The sequence below is a fragment of the Lolium perenne genome, chromosome 6 (genome assembly GCF_019359855.2).
Source record: "Lolium perenne isolate Kyuss_39 chromosome 6, Kyuss_2.0, whole genome shotgun sequence".
NCBI lineage: Eukaryota > Viridiplantae > Streptophyta > Magnoliopsida > Poales > Poaceae > Lolium > Lolium perenne.
This window is the reverse complement of record NC_067249.2, coordinates 66424163-66445434: the sequence shown is the minus strand read 5'-3', so window position 1 is coordinate 66445434 and position 21272 is coordinate 66424163. Positions and strand designations below refer to the sequence as shown.

General features: G+C 40.5%; 1 long non-coding RNA gene across 2 annotated transcripts; it reads right to left on the bottom strand.

Moving 5' to 3' along the window:
* Nucleotides 1–8713: 8713 nt before the first annotated feature.
* Nucleotides 8714–14055, bottom strand: LOC127307559 (uncharacterized). Of its 2 annotated transcripts, none has more exons than XR_011746339.1 (8): nt 13965–14055; nt 13743–13813; nt 12097–12182; nt 11927–12011; nt 10613–11774; nt 10402–10500; nt 10202–10282; nt 8714–9501 (listed from the first exon to the last, which is right to left on the bottom strand). It is a non-coding gene; the product is annotated as an uncharacterized lncRNA (long non-coding RNA). The 2 variants fall into 2 exon arrangements; XR_011746340.1 differs by having other exon boundaries at nt 13977–14055.
* Nucleotides 14056–21272: the final 7217 nt, after the last annotated feature.

The following is a 21272-nucleotide window of genomic DNA, read 5'->3' as shown; positions in this document are numbered from 1 at the left end:
TGCTAAGTGTGCAACAATCCCCCAATGACAAGAGTGGACTTGGATTCAACTCCAATAACAAGAACAAGTCCAAGAGCAAGAGCAACAAGAAGAAGGGCCAAGACAAAGTCAAGGATCCGGCCAAGTTGGTTTGTTTCAAGTGCAAGGTTGAAGGGCATCATGTTAGATCATGCCCATTGAAGAAGAAGAAGAAGCACTTGAGTGAGAAACAACAAGGGAAACGGCCACAAGGTAAAGGTCAAGCTCATGCTCGACCTCAAGTTGAAGATAGGCCACTTCCCAAGAAGAATCAAGATATTGTTCCCCAAGAGAAGAAATCAATAAAGAAGAGAAAGGGGAACACTTGCTACTTATGCCGTGAGAAGGGGCACTTTGCTTCTTCTTGCTTAGGTGGTACCTTATCTAACCCTATAATTGTTGATGATGATTATTCTCTAGGGAAGGATAAGGATGGCAATGTGTTTGCCAAGTTTGTTGGAGCTCAAAGTGGTTTCAAGAAAAGAACCATTTGGGTTGCCAAGCCTATTGTGACTAACCTCTTAGGACCCAACTTGGTTGGGGACCAACAATCTCAAACTTGATCAATAGTTACATGTGGAGGGCATTGGAGACTTGGCTACTTCATGAAGAATTAAGGGATCTTCATATATTATATTTTTACCAAGCCAAGTCGTATGGATTATCATCTATATCTTATATCCAATGTTCCTCTTTGCGGTAACTTATACTTCAACTCTTCATGTTTATTGTAAGTTATTTGCCCCTTTGCATGTTTGGTTTTATACCAAATATGTGTATGTATGTGTTGTGTCTTACTTGCCTATCTTGTGTATTCAAGTATGTTTGTTTGACTCATCATATACTTGTGTATTGATTTGAGCCTAATGCATCTTGATGATATCTTATTTGGCTCTCTTTGAAGTGATTAATGGAACATCCCATTTTGGGGGAGTGATATGCTTTGTGCATCTCTCTTTCTTTAAAATGTGTGTACATGGGTACCACCACTTAGTATTGATATTGCAAGATTATCTAGTCACTATGTGGTGTGTCATACTCATGAGAAACTCAAATTCTAAAATATCCATTAATCATCTCTAGTTGAATTTTAAGTTGCCTCTTGTTTAGAAGAAATGTTTTATCACATTATGGGGGAGTAATATGTTTTGTACATATCACAAGCCTAGAAAATGTGAACATATGAGGTTATGCCACTTAGAGTTGATGCTCTTAATTATCTTGTTCCTAGGTGGCATGTTTGCTCAAACAAGCTCCACTTCTATTAAAAAGCTTTTATTGGCTCATCTTATGGACTCTTGTTTGATTAAGAAATTCTTGGTACGGTTTTCCTCAAATACATATCTCTATATCTTATTTGGGACACCGTTTGCTTCAAGTTATTCTAATCATTGCCGTGCGTGATTGTTTGACTAATTGAAGCCATCAAGAATCTTCATCCGTGCATAGTGCTTAATTCTATATACTTATCCTATGCCTTTATTTGTGAAGTTGATCCTTACTATCATTGTCAATTCACCACCAGAAATTATGTCCAATATACTCATTGTCTTTGAAAATTGATAACCTTGTATGTGGTTTAATTCATGGATCATCTTCACCTTGGATTGCTTCTTGTTTACTTATTTTATTTCCAAGAAATCTTTGTTGCTCCCATGTGTCTTCTTTGTCCCTTTGAAAAATCTTTTGATAAATTCTTTTGATTCATACCAAATGTTTGTTTTGGAAGACAAACCTTTTCCTTACGGTACATTGTGCCATTGTGAAAAGTGTAGAGAGTTTGGTTTAATTGTTCGAACCTTGCTCTCTTGGGAGTTTTGCTATCTCATTCCTTCCTACATGATTTATTTGCTTGAATGAGATAAATCCTTGAGCATGTTTGCTTTATATCATCCTTTATGCTCAATGGTTTCTTCTTAGTTCATTTGTTGAACTTTGTTGAACAAATCTTTTGTGATTTGCGTCTTTGATATAATTTGAACAAATTTGTTTGGTCACACCTTTTATGCCTTATTCAATTCATTTGGTGTTTTGTCCAAAGTATATCTCTCTTGGATCTTTAAAAGTCTTTGTGCGTGCTTATATGTAATTTATTTATATTTATAGCATGCTTTCTTTCTTCGATCCATTATATAGGGTATACTCCATCAAATCCTAAACGGCTAAGATGTGCATGAAATTCAAATTTCATCTAAATATGCACATGTTTATATGGAGTGTGCCCTATATATTGTGGTTAGTCTAACCATGTTGGACCCAATAAGTTTGGGGACCAAGATGTACTTGAATAATGTTTTAGGTACATTGGAGATGCAATGGAGGCTTGTCTCATCTATAAGGAAGGTGTTGTCACCATATGAGAATTGGAGTCAAGCTAGGATGATCGATGAACTCTTATCTACTACATCAAGTCTTTGCTATCTCGGTAACAAGTATCTTATTCATGCACTCTCATATAGCATCCAACCTCTTGTAGGTTGTATCTTGGCATGATATTATTTATTTCGAAAATATTGCGGTTCGTAAAAACCCCTTTTAAAGTAAAACTTCTTATTGGGCATTTGAGTAATTTGAGAAGATGCATATGATAGGTTATATATATATATCATATTTTTTGATTCACCTATCACAAATATGCCCTCTAGCAATTTATTGCATATCAATTCCTCAAAGAGCTCTTGTGTGCAATATTGATGTATTTGTGAAATAAATCTGTATTTGTGATACTTGTTGCCTTTCTCAAAACATTCCAACTAGCTTTACTTCCCTTATTGTTAGTTGTGATGTTTTTGAGATTTTACTTGGTTGAAGCTCATTCATATACCATAAGTGAAAATTGGAGCCATAGGCTATATATGCTTTATTAAGCAAACATCCTTTGGTATATTTTATGACTTCATCTTGGATACCTTGTCTTATCTATTTTGTTAACCTCTTGTGTGTGCATGTTTCTTTATGGATCTCTTTGTCCACTTTAGAAACTCATATACATAAGAGCGCTAATCCATCACCTTGATATCCTTGTTCTTCGCCAACCATCTTCTTATCCTTTTGATTTTAGTGTTGTTGGTAAAGAAGCTTTATGAGTGCTTGGTTTATTTGTTTTTCTTCATGCACTCATATCTCGTAATTGTTGGACTCAAGTTGTTCTTGATAAGCATATTCTCTTTATCCTAGGTGTGTTCTAAATGATATATAGGGAGTGAGGATTCCATGTTTGTGCATATTGTATTCAAATGCAAACATTATAAATTATGCACGAACTTTGGGGAGCTTCCTTATTTTATTTAGAGCACTATATCTCTCTTATCATGATATCTTTGTTTGTCCAATTGGATCTTTGATTGCTTGCCTTATTTGTTAAAGCTTTCTTCACCATGTTATCCTTGTGCAATCTTTTGATCCTCAATATAGTTTGAATTCCTTCAAGTATTCATCATTGAATATGTGCATTTGATTCCACTCAAATTATGAGAAGTGCACACCTTGGGGAGGAACTCACATTATATTGGCTTTCTAAATTTTTCACCCATTTTGGCACTTGTTGCCAATGGGGGAGAAGTTTAGAGGGTTTAAGGGAATGGTTTTATACTTAAGTTTGGTTTGTGCTTAAGTGTTTTGCCTCTCATGCATTCCATATTTATATGTCTTGCATGGTTGTATATATATATAGTGGAAACTATCCCAAAGGTTAATCTTGACAATGTATGCAATGAATTCATGTTCATCACACGTGCATACATTGTGGGGGAGTTTTCTCTATATATATTGGTTCTACTCACATCTCTTGCATTTGTTGTAGTTGTGTGAGTAAAGCCGGTTTTGATATGGGCTAGTAGCTTTGTGATACTTGACCATATCAAATACAACCTCTTGTATACAACTTATTCTCGGATAAGTTGCGTACTTGTTTCTAATATTCATTATATAAACCCTCTTATTGTGATTGTCATCAATTACCAAAATGGGGGAGATTGTAAGGGTACATTGCCCCTATGTGTGGTTTTGGTAATTAATGACAACCCCTATGGACTAATGTTTTCATTAAGTTTATATGAAGGAATATTCCCACTACAAGAAAAGTTCTGATAGACAACGTCTCAAAATCGTCCGCTAAGGGGTATTTTTCGTCGCCTATGGGCCTAACCCGACGATATGGGTTCTGTTGTGGAAACTGCGTCAGGCAAAGTCCTACGACGATTTTTTCGATCCGTCGCGCTTGGGCGCCCTTCCGCCACGGAAAATCGGACCGTTGCCCAAGTGTTTCCGGGAGCCCGTTGACTGCTGACGTCATGCAAACTGACACGTGGCAGACGCCGTTAACTGGCAGTTAACGGCGTTAACCGGCTGAAACCCCGTGGTAGATGGTAGGCCCACACGAGGCCTGCCACGTCTTAAGCGGGCCGGCCCATTAAGTTTGCGGGCCGGGCCAGCTGACTTAGTTTGACCGGTCAACTATATAGTGGCCGGTCAATTAGTTACGTGGGCGGGCCTAACCTCTAAGGTTGATCGGTCAAAACTTTAATGGGCCGGCCCACTAAGTATGTGGGCCGGCCGAATGCACTCGTTTGACCGGTCAACAGCAAAGGGCCGGCCCACAAGACATGTGGGACCCACTTTCTGGTATCGGGCGGCCCATTTACAAAGTGGGGTCCACATTAAAGCAACCGCCGGCCCAAGAAGTTATTGGGCCGGCCCAATAAGCATGTGGGTCCCACTTTCTCGCTATCTGCCGCCCATTTAGTACGTGGGGTCCACATTTGATCAAATGGGCCGGCCCAACAAGCCGATGGTCGGCCAAAAGCACCGGGGTCCCACTTTCTGTTAAAGGGCCAGCCCATTTAGTATGTGGGGTCCACCCTATAGCAAGTGGGCCGGCCCAACAAGATAGTGGGCCGGCCCAACAAGACAAGGTAGGGCCAAAAACACAGTGGGTCCCACTTTCCGGTTAAAGGGTGGCCCATTTAGTATGTGGGGTCCACCATATAGCAAGTGGGCCGGCCCAACAAGATAGTGGGTCGGCCAAAACACCGGTGGGTCCCACTTTCTGTTAAAGGGTGGCCCATTTAGTATGTGGGGTCCACCATATAGCAAGTGGGCGGCCCAACACGCTAGTGGGCCGGGCCAAAACACAGTGGGTCCCACTTTCCAGCTTAAAGGGCCGGCCCATTTAGTATGTGGTGTCCACCATATAGCAAGTGGGCAGGCCCAAAAAGAAAGTGGGTCGGGCCAAAAACACGTGGGTCCCACTTTCGTCTTAAAGGGCCGGCCCATTTAGTATGTGGGGGCCACCACAAAAGCAATTGGGCTGGCCCAACTAGTTAGTGGGCCGGCCCAGTAGTGGGTGGGGTCCACCTTAAAGCAAGTGGGCCGGCCCAATAAAAGTGTGGGGTCCGCAGTAAATCAAGTGGGCTGGCCCAATAAGTAAGTGGCCCAGCCCGTTTAGTTGCTGTTTATATGCCGGCGTAATAGGCGCTTTAGGATTTTGCGGGCCGGCACATATGTGATTTCGCTTAATTGGGCCGTTTAAGGGATGGGAATTCGTGATTTAGATATTGAGAATATTTACGCAAAGCATTGATTTACGTCGGATAGCCTCACTTACCACAAGCACCAAAGAAAAATGCGCGAAAGAACTATAAAAACTAACTAAATATTACATCATTTGCAAGGCATTGAAAAATATTACGTAACCCGAGGAGAAATTGAATGGTAATTAAACCTAGCAATACAATGAAGGGATCCGCAATCTTTTAAGTTGTCCATGCAGCACCTATATCCGAAACAAAGACATTACAAGTTAAGACAGCAACAATGGAAAGGCAAAGACACTACAATATTGTTTGCCAAAGAATTTGGAACTCATCATTTCGTCGTTATAACAAGATCATTGTAATGCGCACAATAAGCAAACAAAGAGTGCATGCCGCATACCAACAGCCAATATAACAGAGCATGTTAGAATGAAACAGAGACTTACTACATCGTCGAGTCCCATGCAAACCAACATGTTCAGGGAGTACAAAATTGGCATGAACAACATAGTAGCAGGCTATAAATTTTGTAACAACGACTGAGCAAGATGAAGTTATGATGGCTACATCTACAGAGCAGGGAATGTAAACCAAAAATAGAAATTACGATGGCAAAAGCTAAAGAGGAGGGAATGTGAACCAACATGTGCCAAGTGTAATTACTTCATTTTGGCCGTGAACTAAATAATACTCCTGAACTTATAGTGAAGGGGATGCAAATCAAGATGTTTCGGGATATAAACTTGTAATGAGCAACACATAGAGGATAGTTAATGCTGGAGCTTAGGATGGACCGGATCTGAGAATATAGTGGGATCACACAGTGAACTTGTATAAGAGGGAATGCAAACCAATATGTTCAGCTTTCCATATGTGAGCGTCATGCCAAGTCGAGAAACAAGTCAATAATGCAGCTTTTGAAGAACAAGATGGCACGCAAAATTATTATCTAGTAGTATGACAAGATTATTTGTACTACGTGCTAGATAGCAGAGTGATAGAATGCCAAACTAAGTCCTTACTTTGTTAGCTTTCAATGAACTAGATACAAAAATTGGAATCTGCTGTTGTACATGGAATGCAAGCCAACTTGTTCATGGAGTAAAAAATTGGCACAAACAACATAGTAGCAGGCCATAATTTTTGTAACAACGATCGAGCAAGATAAAGTTATGATGGCTAGATCTACGAGCAGGAATGTAAACCAAATATAGAAGTTACGATGCCAAAAGCTATAGAGCAGGGAATGCGAACCAACATGTGCAATTACTTAAAATTGGCCATGAACTAAATAATAGCAGGATGTTACTATAATACCTATAATTTTTGTAACAACGACTGAGCAAGATAGAAGTTATGATGGCTACATCTACAGAAAGCAGGAATGCAAACCAAAATGTTCAATCGCTTAAAGTTAGCAATGAAGTAGAAAATAGCAACGTGTTACGGTCATAGCTAGGAATGAACTAAAAGAGCTTCAGACAAACAAGCATCTGAACCCAGAACATGGCGCTAAAACAAGGGACTTACATTAGGAGAAGCACTCTGTGGGAGTCACGAGGTCTTCCCGGGGTTGATAGATCCGGTGATGAAGTACGCTACATGTGCTACTTGGGGTTGGAGAGACGGCCATTACACTTCATGGTTACTCATCTCATCTGCAAAAACGTAACGGCGCGTCGTTAGCACAAACAGGTTCCCCCAAGATTAAGAGTTTAGATCATGCACGGCGCCGGTGAAGCAGATCCGGTTCATGCACAGCGGTGTCGGTGAGCAAGATACGATGCGGTGGACGACGGATCCGGCGAAGCGGCTCCGGTGGGGTGGACGATACCGCAGCTGAAGCGACAGCGGTAGACTGCTGGATGAGCATATGGTTTCGAGGTTCGGCGGGGATGATCCAGTCCGGTTGATGACGGCGTCGATGAAGCGGCTCCGGCAGGCAGCCGGATGACGAGGATCGCGAGGGCTCGGGTAGGCCAGGGAAGTCCGGCGGGGATGTTCCGGTGCGGTGGTCGTGGAGGTGGGAGAGAGGGACTTGGGAAGTTCCGGTGGGTGGTCTGAAGGAAATGTATTTTTTTGGGAGGGTTTCCTGGGCTAGGGAGGTGGTGATCCAAAAAATGACGAGCAGACCCCCCACCAACCGACTTTTTGCTGCCATCTCCACAGGGGTAGAATAGGAATTTGGAAGCGTGTGAAATTTTTGTATTTTGTGGGCGGCAAGTTTTGCCGCTATGAGATTTTGAATTTGGCCACCGTCCAAGTATAATGATAAAAAATTGTGACACCGTACTAGTACCTCTGTTCAAGGCCGAGTGCAAAATCAAATCATCATCACGTTGAATATAGGTCACTACCATGATCATGATCTATCTTCTGGACAGAGATCCAAAGTGCTCCCCACGTTCACACGTGGCACAACGTGACCCGAGGCTTCCCATCCACCATTCGTTTCAATCCAACGGCAAGGAAAGCAACAGCGTGACCCGATTAATTTCTGCTGAGTGAAGAGCTGCTGTGTTCTCTCGAACTCCGAAGAAATAGAGAAGGGAACAAGATGATTTCGGTTCCGAGCGCATCTGTCCGGGCCAAAAATGTATCTGGTACAAACTCCAGTAGACGACGCATAGTGACTGGGCCGTTCGCAGCGACGCAAACATGCCCAAATATGTGTCTCGGATCCGTCGCGGACGCTGCGTGGACGCGTAAAGTGTCCGCTCGCGTCTGGAGAACGTTTCGTCGGGCCCGCTTGGCAGTGACCCAGCGTCGATGCGTCTTCTCAGCGGCGCCGCTTCGGCAGTCTGCGGTCGCGTAAAATGGCGATGCCTCGGGTGGCACGCGTCGTCACCTACCTCTGCGAATGGCGATGCCACGCGTGCAGTGGCCGTCGCGTGCCTCCGACCTATATAAACAGGAGCGTACGCATATCATCTCCTCCCACACTAAACCCTAGCCGCTGCCGCTCAACCTCCTACTGGGTTTTGTATAGAACTAGAACGCATAATTTAATCTCAAGTTTGATGTGCCCTGTGAACGTGGGGGCACTGGATCTATGTCCCTATCTTCTTACCTAGATTTAAATGTGCGCCTTGGCGCACGATCCCGTGAAACTCGTGCAGATGGAAACTCTATATAACAGACGGAGTAGGAAACCGTTTATATAGAAACGGGATATATATTATATAGTAGCAAACACTCAATGGCTATGTCAAGAGCAACAGAAATAAGAAAGGAACAACAAAAGCATTATCTACAAATGGTCTTCGGAGGCTACGTCGGAGGACAACTCTGACTGTTTTAGTTGGGTTAATACATTATCTTTCTTCTTGTGTCACTTTAATCTCCTTCTGCAACTCAACCTTGGATTTTCCAAACTGTTGGGTCAGGCCACAAATGCTCTTCAGCAAGTCATCATTAGATTGTTGTAGACTAAAATACTCGCAATTTGCTTTTCTACCTTTGTCTCAAGGTTCCTGGTGGAAGCGTGAGACTGTTGTAACTCAACTCTGACAGAGCTCCCTCTCTTCACGTTGTGTTACAGTTTCCTCAAGCAAGCTGCTCTTAATTCCTCCCATCGCTTGGTCAAGCTAGCATTGCTATTCTTCATGTCTTCATCAGAAATCTGCTTTTAAATTCTAAGATTCTCAAGGGAAACCACAGACTGCTGCAACTCTGAGAGGGTTTTATTCTTCTTGTCTTGAATTGCTACAATTTCATCATGGAAACTAACCATGGCATCTTCAGACCCTTTCTTCAGGTCAGAGATATAGTTGTTTTCTCTTTGCTGCTCTAACTCACACTCAAGACTCCTGACTGAAGCATTTGACTTGTGTAAACAATAAAGGGCATGTTCCTTCTATCCTTGTAACAGAATGATCTCCTCTTGCATATTAGTCTTAGCATCTTCCAGCTGCCTATCCAAGCTAGAATTCTTCTCCTGCAGAATACTCTGAGAATGAAAATGACAAATGAAAATTAGACACCGAAAGACAGAAATGATCAATTATGTTTTTATTTCCAGCGCACCATGATGATGCCATAAAAATCGGTGCCTCACATCTTCTCTTGTTTTAGATTTGCTTCTATTGAAGCGTCGTGATTTTGTACAATAGTAAAAACAGTTCCAGGCTATTCTGAATGAAGTCAGGGAAAAAGAAAATGCTACTAAATGATGATTGTGTGGTTAGTGTCAAGTACAGAGAATGCATCAAAAGATTGCACAGATGATGTCCAATAGGACATGGGCGAGCTTTTAAGAGAAAAAGGTCAGTCAGGAACAATGCATATGACCGTATAGTAATATAATGTGTAATCTTTTTAGACTTCAGATTTTATGCATAATCTAAAGAACACGCATCTGAATGAACAAGTAAATGGCGCAAATATTCAAATAAATATAAGCGAAGACTCAAACTTGGAAAAGAGCAACACAATGTCCATATAGTTATGGGTTTTACTGATATCCAAAAAAAATTATATGTCTGTATCTGTTTGAAGGTAACTTCATTTGAAATCTCACTTATTCTCAGAAATCTGATATAGATGATGATGTAAGTTACTTTTAACATTACGAAAAACAGAACCAGAAAGGAAGAAAAGCCCCCAAACATTAAATATTAGAGCAAAAAGGATGACACGAATTATTCTACCTTGTTCAGATTAACCACTTCGTAGCAGGTTGTGTTTAGATGACCAAACCAAAGTAGCAGATGCACTTGAAGTTGCAGTACCTATAAACCCATTGATTTAAATATTATATATTCAGGAACTTTTTTCTTTAAAGAAATAAGCATGAAATACACAGGTACATGAAATAAGTAGGTTTCTTTAAAGAGAACAAGCTGAATACTTCTTAGTGCTTAGTGATGTACAAGAACCCTGGTATGGAGCATAAGTATGCATGCGTCTGCGTTGTGTTCTGTGCTTCTCCCACATGCCCTCCTTGAACCTGCATTTTCATAGTTATGCTAATTAAATCACTGTTGTTTATTTGCAGCTACCAATTATTTTTTTCCGAGAGAAACCGTTATGCTAGGCCAGATTGAAAGTCCCAAACTTACCTGAACATCTTCTCCGTCTACACTTAGTACCGATGTTGTTTGTTTGCCTTCATTTTTTCTTGCATGTATTGGTTCAGAAATAGACTTGTGTGGATAAGAAAGTTAATCTTTAAGATTTCTATAATCTCACCAGAAAAATCCATGTTTTCTGTAACCATTCTCAACAAAAAATATTACATTTCGTAAGAGATGATGAAACTGTAAGAGATGATAAATTACAAGCAGATATCCCAGATAGAATGATAAATTGTTGTTGATAAAACTGTAAGAGATGGACTGATATTCATTCCATTCCACATTACCAAAATTATTCATGCACAGTATGAAACTTGTAAAATAAGGAACCATTTGACAGCGCCCTGCCAACTTACTTTAAGAGCAAATCTGCCAAATCTTTGATAATTTTCGAAGCTGACCACAATATTCAACTTTGTTGCTTTTCAGTTTAGGAGAAAAAGTAAAAAAACAATGGCTGAAAGTACTTTGGTAGGGAGGGTATCTAAATAATCATCGACATGTAATAAAACTGCTTTTAGGCAAAACAATAGGCAATTAAGACAAACACAACTGAGCCATCAATAAGAAAGCAAATCACTGGAATATGTCTTCAATCAGTTTAGTTGTATGCAAAGACTAATCCGATGTTATGAACCAAATGGAAACTAAAGGCCTTTTACAAGACACGAAGTGACAAACCAGAGGTCCTTTTTTCATCCATCTCATACTCCTAGCTGAACAACCATTACCAGCTCAATATGCAGTCAGATATAATATACTAAAAAAACTACAGGTAAGATTTTATTAGAAAAAAGGCACATGTACTTCACTAATAAGCAACTACAGGCAGTAGAGGAGCTTTATAGATAACTTAGGGCAGGCCAAAAATATTTTTTATGGAGAAAATGAAGGCACATGTACTTCACTAATCAGCAACTACAGTGAGTGGAGGAGTTTGATAGATAACTTAGGGCAGGCAAAAAATATTTTTTAGGGAGAAAATGAAGAGGAATAGCAGGACTGGCCAGAAGTAATTACATTTTATACTGAATAATTGCAAGCCTCCAGCTTATCATCAGTGGCGACATCATTTTTCTCCGCGGCCATTTACGGAGGCGCCTTCCTTCTCGGCCTCCAAGGCCTTCCAGTCCCAAATCAAATTCAGCTACAGAAACGATTAGATGTTAAATCATACATTCAAATACGTAGAGCAAACAAATGAATATTTACACTGCGAATATGACATGGCAAGGAATTAAGACCACAAAAAATTGTATGTCTCATATATGTGACTGATCTGACACTATGCTTACATACCATCACACGAATCCAACATCACTCCCGAGAAATGAAACACATTGAGGTCCAAGTGGAGGGTGAAGTCATATCTGTTGTCTATCCACTACATGAAGACAAATTTGTGCATGATAAGTGTCACATCGTACTGCAACGAAGGCAAAAATTAAACTGTGAGAAGACCTTGATACCTTGGAAATCTGTTGCATTTCCGTGCTCCAACTGTGTCACCAATGCTCAGTCCATTAGCTTACTTAAGAACTGATGGTTTTGCCGCCTGTAAATAGACGACATGGATGACTGTCATGATGAGCAAGTATTTTCACTCTTGACAAAGAAAGCATTCAAACAACAAAATGAATAACCTGATATAGACCAACCTTATATAGAAAGGATAATCGACGAATAAATCTCACCTACTCTTTTAAGACAGTTTTGGAATAATGTAAATAGTACTCATACTTTACGAATAACCTGATATAGATCCAATTATTTAAATATTTCGTAGGTAAATCCACAAACATAATCTACTTAATTCCAGTTCAGAGGATGAAAACCAAACTGACAGTGTGAGATAATAATATTCTGCACTACTATTAGAGAATCAGTATGGTGATTTGGGCCAGAAATAAATAACCAATCTCCAAAATAAAGGATCTGGCAAAAATATTTAAGGCTAACATGCTCCCATTATATAACTTGACTTAATGTGCAGTAAAACCCTCCTTAGACACAGTGCCAATAATCGAAATGCAAGAATTTGAAACCATTGGATCAAGCCTCAAGCCTCAGAGCAAATCTCGACCCTGTCTAAGGAGTATACTATAGTTAGCTAAGACTCTGGTAACAAGGATATAGGGACGGAGCTGGAACAACAATGTAGCATGCATGTTTTCTGGACATATTCTTTTTGCCTCAAATTTGTATACAAGCTACGGGGCCTCCAAAATCTACCTGCTGCTGTAAGCTAATTCTTGGTTCATGTTTACTCCCAGGCCTAACATTAGCATTAGTTTTCTATTTTCTTATTTAGACAAGCACATGACAAGATGATCACATACAGAGCACTAAAAGTATGCACAGTTAAATTGTACTGTACTTTCAGAGATGCACAGTTTAAATTGTTCAGTTGGAACTCGGAAACTATGCTAGCAGCTAGTATACTGGATGGCAGACATTTATCACAAGAATGAGCTTGCAAAGTTATTCATGCATTCTGACATACCTGTACTAAATCTGTATTTATACAATTTGTGCTTTGGATTTTCTTGTTGGCATAAATAAAAGTTCAGAATCTTACTTACTGTGTCCTTGATTCAACCTATGCCACTGTATAAATACACTAGCCAAGCTTTTCTTCCTGTACTACTCATCTACCTATGAGCATATAGTCTAGCATTTATTTTCTTTAAAAACTCCTTCCAGATATGTAGTTATGTACACGGTGGCGCAAAATCTGAGAAACTCAATCGCATCAACTGAACCTTCCTTGTTTGTGATAACACCGAACTGAAGATTATGTCTGTATGGGCATATACATATTTGAAAAACTAAGAAAATAGAGGGCATTAGGGTTCTACAGACCAACATCATCTTATTTGCTTCATGCTCAATTAATTTCTGGAACCATGAGAATATAACGGTAGATAAAGAGAAGGCAAGCAAAAATGTAGCAGGTCGTGGTTTTATTGACATGTTAACAAATCAAGAACCAATTGGAGAAGATTATCTAATTGCATTTTTATTAGTGCATGAAAATCACCGTCGCCTTGGGTCCACGGTACAAACAAACAAAAAATTATTGCATGGGCATTACATGGAAGCATGGAGCACCAACCTGAAACCTGAGAAAATCAATGCTCATTAAGTAGAAACCTCCAATAACCTTCCCTGTGGAGAACATAAAAGCTGTAAGGGAGAAATTGTGAATTAGAAATCCAATAGTATTCCAGGAAATAACTGAATAACCCTGATACAACCGCATTGTATTTTATCTAATGTGGAGGCAGAAAGCAGTCAACCAAAGAATAATTTAGGAATACATTATCTAAGCATGCACCTAACACTGAACCTTTCATCACAGAAGCAGCCTCATGACATCCCATAGGGATAAACTTATCCACCTTGCAGCTTGTAAACCTAGGAGACTGCAATAAAGAAATATTAAGCAAGAAGCATTAGAACAAAAACAAATACAAATAACTCAAACAGCTGCATATGTATAAGTTAATCAACCTGATAGGTTATGCGAGCTGCTGATAGAAGATGATGAGATAAAACTGGAAGGGGGCCTGAACACATATATGATCCTATTTTGAAAACTACAGCTGTAGCATTTAAAACACGTGCATAACTACATCAACGGTTATCTGAAAAGAAGGATGACATGCTTTGTTTAACCTTTAGGTTAGATGGTTCCCCCCTGGTGGATTCCCTGATCACCTTATTTACTCAAGGTCCTCGAAAACGAACTTCAATAAAATTTCTTGGCTCCATTGCAATACTGAAAGTTCCGTAGAGAAAGAGCATGTCACGCGCTGTGTCCATATCTAGGGCTGATCTTCGCAACATTTCCCATGAAATTCAACAAAATCAGGGTCAAACCGATATGTACAAATCAACCGTGGTACGAACAAAGGAACTCTTCGAGAATCAATGAATATGGAACCCTGTTTCAGGTCAATCAACTCAGAGAACTCAGAGCCGCTAAAGTCACGTCGTTGCAAAGGGAGAAACAAAGTGCACTTAGAAACGCATAGCTCAACTCTGAGATGGCCAGTGCCTCACACACCCCGTCGTGCACCCCATTGCATTGGAAGCAAAACCAAATAGGTAAGGCCCATTGATGTCTACGTTCCCCCTCCTTTCCTGTAGACAGTGTTGGGCCTCCAAGAGCAGAGGTTTGTAGAACAGCAGCAAGTTTTCCCTTAAGTGGATCACCCAAGGTTTATCGAACTCAGGGAGGAAGAGGTCAAAGATATCCCTCTCATGCAACCCTGCAACCACAAAGCAAGAAGTCTCTTGTGTCCCCAACACACCTAATAGGTGCACTAGTTCGGCGAAGAGATAGTGAAATACAGGTGGTATGAATATATATGAGCAGTAGCAACGGTGCCAGAAAATAGCTTGCTGGCGTGTAGTTGATGGTGGTAGTATTGCAGCAGTAGTAACGCAGTAAAATAGTAAACAAGCAGCGATAGCAGTATTTAGGAACAAGGCCTAGGGATTACACTTTCACTAGTGGACACTCTCAACATTGATCACATAACAGAATAGATAAATGCATACTCTACACTCTTGTTGGATGATGAACGCATTGCGTAGGATTACACGAACCCTCAATACCGGAGTTAACAAGCTCCACAATTTGTTCATATTTAAGTAACCTTATAGTGTAAGATAGATCAAAAGACTAAACCAAGTACTAACATAGCATGCACACTGTCACCTTCATGCATATGTAGGAGGAATAGATCACATCAATATTATCATAGCAATAGTTAACTTCACAATCTACAAGAGATCATGATCATAGCATAAACCAAGTACTAACACGGTGCACACACTGTCACCTTTACACACGTGCAGGAGGAATAAAACTACTTTAATAACATTGCTAGAGTAGCACATAGATAAATTGTGATACAAACTCATATGAATCTCAATCATGTAAAGCAGCTCATGAGATTATTGTATTGAGGTATATGGGAGAGATGAACCACATAGCTACCGGTACAGCCCCGAGCCTCGGAGGTGGATTACTCCCTCCTCATCATGGAAGCAGCGATGGCGGTGAAGATGGCGGTGAAGACAGCGGTGGAGATGGCTCCGGGGGCAATTCCCCGTCCGGCAGGGTGCCGGAACAGAGAGTTCTGTCCCCCGAATTGGAGTTTCGCGATGGCGGCGGCGCCCCTGGAGTCTTTCTGGAGTTTCGTCGAACGCCTCAGGGTTTTCGATCCAGGGGCTTTATATAGGCGAAGAGGCGGCGCAGGAGGGCTTCTGGGGGGCCCACACCATAGGGCGGCGCGGCCCCCTCCGGCCGCGCCAGGTGTGGTGTGGGGCCCCAGGGGCTCCCCTCGGCGGCTCTCGGGTGTTCTGGATGGTTCCGGGAAAAATAGGAACCTGGGCGTTGATTTCGTCCGATTCCGAGAATATTTCGTTACTAGGATTTCTGAAACCAAAAACAGCAGAAAACAGGAACTGGCACTTCGGCATCTTGTTAATAGGTTAGTTCCAGAAAATGCACGAATATGACATAAAGTGTGCATAAAACATGTAGATAACATCAATAATGTGGCATGGAACATAAGAAATTATCGATACGTCGGAGACGTATCAGCATCCCCAAGCTTAGTTCTGCTCGTCCCGAGCAGGTAAAACGATAACACAGATAATTTCTGGAGTGACATGCCATCATAAACTTGATCATACTATTTGTAAAGCATATGTAGTGAATGCAGCGATCAAAACAATGGTAATGACATGAGTAAACAACTGAATCATAAAGCAAAGACTTTTCATGAATAGCACTTCAAGACAAGCATCAATAAGTCTTGCATAAGAGTTAACTCATAAAGCAATAATTCAAAGTAAAGGCATTGAAGCAACACAAAAGAAGATTAAGTTTCAGCGGTTGCTTTCAACTTGTAACATGTATATCTCATGGATATTGTCAACATAGAGTAACATAATAAGTGCAATAAGCAAGTATGTAGGAATCAATGCACAGTTCACACAAGTGTTTGCTTCTTGAGGTGGAGAGAAATAGGTGAACTGACTCAACATTGAAAAGTAGAAGAATGGTCCTCCATAGAGGAAAAGCATCGATTGCTATATTTGTGCTAGAGCTTTGATTTTGAAAACATGAAACAATTTTGTCAACGGTAGTAATAAAGCATATGCATCATGTAAATTATATCTTATAAGTTGCAAGCCTCATGCATAGTGTACTAATAGTGCCCGCACCTTGTCCTAATTAGCTTGGACTACCGGATCATCACAATGCACTGTTTTTACCAAGTGTCACAAAGGGGTACCTCTATGCCGCCTGTACAAAGGTCTAAGGAGAAAGCTCGCATTGGATTTCTCGCTATTGATTATTCTTCAACTTAGACATCCATACCGGGACAACATAGACAACAGATAATGGACTCCTCTTTTATGCATAAGCATGTAACAACAATTAATAATTTTCTCATTTGAGATTGAGGATATATGTTCAAAATCAAACTTCCACCATGGATCATGGCTTTAGTTAGCGGCCCAATGTTCTTCTCTAACATATGCATGCTTAACCATAAGGTGGTAGATCGCTCTTACTTCAGACAAGACGAACATGCATAGCAACTCACATGATATTCAACAAAGAGTAGTTGATGGCGTCCCCAGTAAACATGGTTATCGCACAACAAGCAACTTAATAAGAGATAAAGTGCATAATTACATATTCAATACCACAATAGTTTTTAAGCTATTTGTCCCATGAGCTATATATTGCAAAGGTGAATGATGGAATTTTAAAGGTAGCACTCAAGCAATATACTTTGGAATGGCGGAAAATACCATGTAGTAGGTAGGTATGGTGGACACAAATGGCATAGTGGTTGGCTCAAGTATTTTGGATGCATGAGAAGTATTCCCTCTCGATACAAGGTTTAGGCTAGCAAGGTTATTTGAAACAAACACAAGGATGAACCGGTGCAGCAAAACTCACATAAAAGACATATTGTAAACATTATAAGACTCTACACCGTCTTCCTTGTTGTTCAAACTCAATACTAGAAATTATCTAGACCTTAGAGAAACCAAATATGCAAACCAAATTTTAGCCTGCTCTATGTATTTCTTCATTAATGGGTGCAAAGTATATGATGCAAGAGCTTAAACATGAGCACAACAATTGCCAAGTATCACATTACCCAAGACATTAATAGCAATTACTACATGTATCATTTTCCAATTCCAACCATATAACAATTTAACGAAGAAGAAACTTCGCCATGAATACTATGAGTAGAAACCAAGGACATACTTGTCCATATGCTACAGCGGAGCGTGTCTCTCTCCCACACAAGCATGATGTAATCCAATTTATTCAAACACAAACAAAAACAAAAACAAACAGACGCTCCAAGTAAAGTACATAAGATGTGACGGAATAAAAATATAGTTTCAGGGGAGGAACCTGATAATGTTTTCGATGAAGAAGGGGATGCCTTGGGCATCCCCAAGCTTAGACGCTTGAGTCTTCTTGATATATGCAGGGGTGAACCACCGGGGCATCCCCAAGCTTAGACTTTTCACTCTTCTTGATCATAGTATATCATCCTCCTCTCTTGACCCTTGAAAACTTCCTTCACACCAAACTCGAAACAACTTATTAGAGGGTTAGTGCACAATAAAAATTAACATATTCAGAGGTGACACAATCATTCTTAACACTTCTGGACATTGCATAATGCTACTGGACATTAGTGGATCAAAGAAATTCATCCTACATAGCAAAAGAGGCAATGCGAAATAAAAGGCAGAATCTGTCAAAACAGAACAGTTCGTATTGACGAATTTTAAAATGGCACCAGACTTGCTCAAATGAAAATGCTCAAATTGAATGAAAGTTGCGTACATATCTGAGGATCATGCACGTAAATTGGCTTAATTTTCTGAGCTACCTACAGGGAGGTAGACCCAGATTCGTGACAGCAAAGAAATCTGGAACTGCGCAGTAATCCAAATCTAGTACTTACTTTACTATCAAAGACTTTACTTGGCACAACAAAACACAAAACTAAGATAAGGAGAGGTTGCTACAGTAGTAAACAACTTCCAAGACATAAATATAAAACAAAGTACTGTAGCAAAATAACACATGGGTTATCTCCCAAGAAGTTCTTTCTTTATAGCCATTAAGATGGGCTCAGCAGTTTTAATGATGCACTCATAAGAAATAGTATTTGAAGCAAAAGAGAGCATCAAGAGGCAAATTCAAAACACATTTAAGTATAACATGCTTCCTATGCAAAGGAATCTTGTAAATAAACAAGTTCATGAAGAGCAAAGTAACAAGCATAGGAAGATAAAACAAGTGTAGCTTCAAAAATTTCAGCACATAGAGAGGTGTTTTAGTAACATGAAAATTTCTACAACCATATTTTCCTCTCTCATAATAACTTTCAGTAGCAACATTAGCAAACTCAACAATATAACTATCACATAAAGCATTCTTATCATGAGTCTCATGCATAAAATTATTACTCTCCACATAGGCATAATCAATTTTATTAGTTGTAGTGGGAGCAAATTCAACAAAGTAGCTATCATTATTATTCTCATCAAGTGTAGGAGGCACAGTATAATCACAACAAAATTTACTCTCCATAGTAGGTGGCACCAAAAGACCACTATCATTATAATCATCATAAATAGGAGGCAAAGTATCATCAAAGAAAATTTTCTCCTCAATGCTTGGGGGACTAAAAATATCATGCTCATCAAAGCCAGCTTCCCCAAGCTTAGAATTTTCCATATCATTAGCAACAATGGTGTTCAAAGCGTTCATACTAATATCATTGCTACTAGCATGCAAATAAGATTCCATAGGTTTTTTAATTTTCGCATTAAACCATTCATGTCTTGACTCAGGAAATAGAATAAAAAGCTCACAGATGTTTTCCATTATGCCTTACTAGTGTAAACAAGAAACTAAAAGTTGCAATTGCAGGATCTAAAGGAAATAGCTTCGAGCACAAACACAATGGCGCCAGAAAAGTACTTTACCTGGAACCGGAGTATGAGTGCCTTTTACATTTCCTCCCCGGCAACGGCGCCAGAAAAGTGCTTGATGTCTACGTTCCCCCTCCTTTCCTGTAGACAGTGTTGGGCCTCCAAGAGCAGAGGTTTGTAGAACAGCAGCAAGTTTTCCCTTAAGTGGATCACCCAAGGTTTATCGAACTCAGGGAGGAAGAGGTCAAAGATATCCCTCTCATGCAACCACTGCAACCACAAAGCAAGAAGTCTCTTGTGTCCCCAACACACCTAATAGGTGCACTAGTTCGGCGAAGAGATAGTGAAATACAGGTGGTATGAATATATATGAGCAGTAACGGTGCCGAGAAAATAGCTTGGCGGCATGTAGTTGATGGTGGTAGTATTGCAGCAGTAGTAACGCAGTAAAACAGTAAACAAGCAGCGATAGCAGTATTTAGGAACAAGGCCTAGGGATTACACTTTCACTAGTGGACACTCTCAACATTGATCACATAACAGAATAGATAAATGCATACTCTACACTCTTGTTGGATGATGAACGCATTGCGTAGGATTACACGAACCCTCAATACCGGAGTTAACAAGCTCCACAATTTGTTCATATTTAAGTAACCTTATAGTGTAAGATAGATCAAAAGACTAAACCAAGTACTAACATAGCATGCACACTGTCACCTTCATGCATATGTAGGAGGAATAGATCACATCAATATTATCATAGCAATAGTTAACTTCACAATCTACAAGAGATCATGATCATAGCATAAACCAAGTACTAACACGGTGCACACACTGTCACCTTTACACACGTGCAGGAGGAATAAAACTACTTTAATAACATTGCTAGAGTAGCACATAGATAAATTGTGATACAAACTCATATGAATCTCAATCATGTAAAGCAGCTCATGAGATTATTGTATTGAGGTATATGGGAGAGATGAACCACATAGCTACCGGTACAGCCCCGAGCCTCGGAGGTGGATTACTCCCTCCTCATCATGGAAGCAGCGATGGCGGTGAAGATGGCGGTGAAGACAGCGGTGGAGATGGCTCCGGGGGCAATTCCCCGTCCGGCAGGGTGCCGGAACAGAGAGTTCTGTCCCCCGAATTGGAGTTTCGCGATGGTGGCGGCGCCCCTGGAGTCTTTCTGGAGTTTCGTCGAACGCCTCAGGGTTTTCGATCCAGGGGCTTTATATAGGCGAAGAGGCGGCGCAGGAGGGCTTCTGGGGGGCCCACACCATAGGGCGGCGCGGCCCCCCTCTGGCCGCGCCAGGGTGTGGTGTGGGGCCCCAGTGGCTCCCCTACGCGGCTCTCGGGTGTTCTGGATGGTTCCGGGAAAAATAGGAACCTGGGCGTTGATTTCGTCCGATTCCGAGAATATTTCGTTACTAGGATTTCTGAAACCAAAAACAGCAGAAAACAGGAACTGGCACTTCGGCATCTTGTTAATAGGTTAGTTCCAGAAAATGCACGAATATGACATAAAGTGTGCATAAAACATGTAGATAACATCAATAATGTGGCATGGAACATAAGAAATTATCGATACGTCGGAGACGTATCACCCATCAAATAAACCTAAAGGTTTCTCCACCTA